Consider the following 5,496-nt stretch of genomic DNA (forward strand, 5'->3'; position numbering starts at 1 on the left):
ATTCGCATGAAGGAAGTCGACATTCCCAAGACAGCTTTCAGAACTCATGAAGGCCATTATGAGTTCCTGGTCATGCCATTTGGTCTCTGTAATGCCCCCTCTACTTTTCAGAGCCTTATGAATCACCTCCTCAAACCATATCTCAGAAAATTTGTCCTTGTCTTCTTCGATGCATCCTCATCTATAGTGGCACTTGGGCGGCACATCTTCAGCATGTAGATCTACTCTTGCAACTGCTCCGCACGCCAAGATGTCTAAGTGTTCATTTGGCATGGAAGAAGTTGAGTATTTGGGCCACATTGTCGTGAAGGTGTCAAGGTAAGATCTAGGCAATGCAAGAATGGCCTCAACCTAAGACCTTGAAAAGCTTGAGAGGATTTTTGGGTCTCACAGGCTATTATCGTAAATTTGTCCGCAACTATGGCCGCATAGCGAAGCCCCTAATGCAACTCCTAAAGAAAAATTCCTTCTTCTGGAACGAAGAAGCACAACAGGCATTTACAGCTCTCAAAACCGCCATGTGTTCCACTCCTGTCTTAGCACTACCGGACTTCACCAAATCATTTGTCATTGAATCTGATGCTTCGGGAACAGGTATTGGAGCGGTCTTAATGCAGGAAGGGCGACCAATGGCCTTCACCAGCCAACAACTAAGTGGGAGGAATCTGGGCCAATCTACCTACGAGAAGGAAATGATGGCCATCTTACATGCAGTCGAGACCTGGCGACCTTACTTGTTGGGGCGACGTTTCCAAATCTGCACAGATCATCACAGTCTTAAATATTTTTTGGAGCAACGCCTATCTTCCCCACAACAAAATAAATGGTTAGCCAAAATGTTGGGATATGATTATGAGATCATTTACAAGAAAGGGAAAGATAACAGGGTAGCAAATGCATTGTCGCGCCAATTTGAGGAGGAAAGTACTCTGCTCGCAATTTCCCGCCCCATTCCAGACTGGATTGAAGAGGCTCGCAGGGAATGGTTTTCACATCCCGGGCTCTCCCAACTCATTTCTCAATTGTAGGTAGATCCTAATTCCAGCAAGGGCTACTCGTGGCAGAATGATATTCTTCGCTACAAGGACAGAGTCATAATATCACCAACATCCACCCTCAAAAGTCGTATTTTGGCAGAATTGCACTCATCTCCCATTGCAGGACATTCGGGCTTTCAGAAGACATATGCTCGCACCAGAAGATCATTTTTTTGGGCCGGCATGAAACAGGACATCCTTACTTTCGTAGCAGAATGTGACGTCTGTCAACGCCACAAAGGGGAAACCGTCAACACACCAGGCACATTACAACCATTGCCCATTCCGGCGTCAATTTGGACGGAGGTCTCCATGGATTTCATTACAGGTCTTCCAAATTCTAGGAACAAGTCAGTCATCATGGTGGTTGTGGACCGACTGTCGAAGTATGCTCATTTCTGCGCCCTACCCCAACCATTCACACCCACTTTGGTTGCTCAAACTTTCATGGATCAGATCTTCAAATTGCATGGCATGCCCACTTCTATTGTGTCCGACCGCGACCCAATCTTCACCAGTAATTTTTGGCAGGAGCTCTTCAGAATACAAGGCACTCAACTCAAACTCAATACTTCATATCATCCGCAAACAGATGGTCAAACCGAAGCCGTCAACAAATGTCTAGAAACCTACCTTAGGTGTTTCACTTCAGAAAAACAACACCTTTGGGTACAGTGGTTACCTCTGGCGGAATGGTGGTATAACACCAACTATCATGCCACCACCAAAATGACTCCCTATGAAGCAGTCTATGGACAACTTCCGCCTTCCCCTACTTCTTATCTCACGGGGTGCCCCAAAGTACAAGCCGTGGATCAACTCCTACAACACCGCGCAACCATGCTTGCCCATCTGCGCGAGAATCTTCATCAAGCTCAGAACCGTATGAAGCAACAGGCTAACCAACATCGCTCAGAGCGCCAATTTCAAGAAGGGGATCAGGTCTTTTTGAGGCTGCAACCATATAAGCAAACATCACTCAAAGACAAGGGTTGTCAAAAGCTCTCTCCAAAATTCTATGGACCATACCAAGTACTTCAGCGCATTGGAGAAGTGGCTTACAAGTTGGCTTTGCCACCTACAGCAAAAATCCACCCAGTTTTCCATGTATCGTGCCTCAAGAAAGTGATTGGGAACAATTGCCGAGTTCAAACCAGTCTACCTGAATTGGACGAAGAAGGGTCAATCTGGCTTCAACCTGAACAGGTTCTAGACACACGAGACAAGCACCTGTGCAGCCGCATGCTTAAGGAGGTCCTCGTCAAATGGAAAGACACCTCTCCGAAAGATGCAACTTGGGAACCAGCCACTATTCTTCAGCAATTTCCGCAGCTCCAGCCTTGAGGACAAGGCTAGTCTTAAGGGGGAGGGCATGTTAGGGTCCCACCCTAACCCCCTTATTTATGTCATGGGATCATGTCATAGTCAAGAGTCAATAAAGCCCATATTAATATTTGTAAGTGGTTAACTCGCAATTAATGACGGGACCACAGTTAGTTACAAATGGGTGGTAGTATTAGATAGATGGTAAATGGGCGGTAGTATTAGATAGATGGTATTAATAAAACCCACGATATTGGCCCGTGGTATTGCATGTATGAGTCATATATAAAGGGTAGAGACTCCCTGCGAGGAGCATCGTGTCTTGTTTTGTAATCGAGCTCTGCTCTATTGGAGGTTGCCCCCTCGAAGAGGCCTGTGAACATTTCTCTCTGAATAATAAAATCATTGCTATTCTGTGTTCTGGGTATATTTTCTTCGCATATTCTGTGTTCTCGGTATCTTTTCTTCGCTTGGGTATTGCTTTGCAGGTTAAGAGCATAACAAAGTCGCTCTTGAACATGACACTTTCACCTCATCACCGTGGCTATGTGGGTTGGGTCATTCAACGTGATGGTTATCACACCGTTGGTCTATCATACCATCCATTACTTTGTTGTGGATCAATGCTACCAATTCATTTTAGTGTCGCCGACATGTTCAAGAGAAGTCATTCAGTTCAAACTTCATCCTTTGCAATATCGTAAACCTTCATTTTCATAACCGCCATTCCTGAACCTCCTGTCGTCAGTCAATTTTTCATCTCCAAAATCATTTACCTCGTTTCATGTCATTGATGTGGGATACATCAAGGCCCTCCTGCGACGAGTCGCTTCTTGTCGACATCAATACATCATCCAAGAAGTTGACTTAGAAACACCCCTTCAGTATCTTGAGGCTTGCATACATCAATGGCAGGTTTCTCGCTTTCGGTGATAGGTTAACCTCACTGGCCTTCGACTGAAAGATTTTGTATGGTGTTCGACATCAAATCATTTAGTCACACCATGCGAAATGTACTATAGTACCTTGAGGGTCATTATAATTATCAGTGATTCCTCTCGCGTCTGTTAACGACTTACATCATTGGCTGGTAATCAGACAATGTCTTCTCATGTTCAACGTCAGATCATATATTCACATGGTTAGACTTGTACTTCAGCGTAAGATTGAATGAGATTGAAGACCCTAGATCTAGTTTCATCCATCTGGGCTGGTATATTTTCAGGAGTACTAAATCAAATGTATAATGGCCTTACATTCATGGTCATCCATCCATGGGTCTATATCTGTAGACGACTATATTTGTACATGTAATGAAAGTTTATAAGCTGAGCATGGGTATGCCTTCCCTCAGCAAGTTCATGAGAAAAAATCAAATCATCATGATATATGTATTGTAATTGATGCAGGTCACCTTCCGCTTCAAAACCTCCTTTTGCACATGATAAAGCATTTCACTTGACATACATATTTACGACTTCATGCTTTAGGGGGAAATTGTTATAGATCCATTTGGGCACATCAACCCCAACCTACAGATCAGTACTATTAGGGCCCATCAAACCTTAATTCAGTTGTTACATGCCCTAAATGAAGTCAACCATCAGAATGCCTCCTTCCCAAGAGATTCCATGATTGAAATCATCCAAAAACTGCCTCTAAGAAGATCAGCGTAGGCAAGCCTTCATCAGGGTGCACTGTAGTGCAGTCCAGTACACTGCCTGAGTGTTATGCAGCGCACTTGATCCCTCTTTGGCCAGCACTGGGTGAATTTGAGCGAAATTTCATTGGGTTTTGGGAATATTCTTATCCATTGGATGCATATAGAAGCTTCCCAAGTTTATCTACTCATTTGGGCGTGAATTTGGATGAGGTATGGAGTTAAAGAACATCAATCCCTTTATCCCTTACTCCATGGAACTAAATTCTAAGTTTGGGAGGGCATTTATTATCACCATTTATGGCATAACTTCTTTCATTCACCTATAAAAAGAACACTCATCTAAGTGATCAGGGGCTGGAAATCATTGAATTATAGGGAGATGCTGTTAGTATGAGACTTGAGTTGGTTTCAAGTATTGTAATGATGTCAAAATGTCTTGCTTGTTATGAGGAGAGAATGGGATTGAAATGGAGGAGTGATACTGAATCAAGCAAATTGGGTTGTAACTCTTCCTTTTATTAATAAAGTGTTCAAAGCTTTTTCCATATGTTTGTATTGTCCATTGATACTTTCATATGTGTATTATGAACTTGATTCCATTCTATGTTTAATAAATAGATCATTATCATATGCCTTGATCGGTTTTTGTCTTTTGTCTGTGTGTAGGTACTTTTCAAGCGGATTAAGTACGGAAAGGAGCAACAGAATTGGTCAAGGGAGATAAGGAGTAAGCGAAAGCTACAGGTAGGCTTTTTTACTATCTTATTTAATCTATTGGATATAGAAAAGGTAGAGAATGCTTTGCATTGTTGTTCTAGACCTTGCCACTAGTATAGGGGTTTAAGCGTTTATTCGTAGACACTAAAATTTCCCAAAACACCATGAAAAACTTTGATAGTTTATAGACTGTGCACGCCTGAGTCATGCAATACATCGGCAAGGTGCATGTGTGCAACATGTTGGATGCATGGGCCAAGTACCCACATGAGATGGAAGAGTTGGTCACACCATGGATGAGTTTGACATATGTGTTAGAGTGCCCTCGGTGCACCCACACAATGGCAAGGCATTGGTTTCCCATGAGGGATATGTGTTGTGATGATTGGCATGTGCACCTGCGAGTGAAATGGTCAGTTGAATGTTATTTTGGTTGGTTGAACGAAGTATGGAATGCTTGGATGCATGTTGGGGTTTGGCGTGTGACACATGGCAATGTGAATGCCCATGACTTGGGCACATCCGCATGATGGAGGGAACTCGGATACCCAAGGGACGTCATGTGCCATGCATGCCAAGGTGCCCATATGGAGGGGCATGCCTGCATGATGGATGAGTAGGCTATAACTTGGGGAAGGTTCTACCCACAAGGGCATGACTTCCTAAACATAATATGAGATGCCTATATATTATAAAAAGGTGTGCATGAGGTTAAACACCAAGTGAAGTCACAATACAAGAAGAGCACAGAACAAA

Source organism: Pinus tabuliformis, chromosome 5_1 (genome assembly GCF_031772625.1).
Source record: "Pinus tabuliformis cultivar Carrire ecotype Pingquan chromosome 5_1, CPIR1, whole genome shotgun sequence".
Lineage (NCBI taxonomy): Eukaryota > Viridiplantae > Streptophyta > Pinopsida > Pinales > Pinaceae > Pinus > Pinus tabuliformis.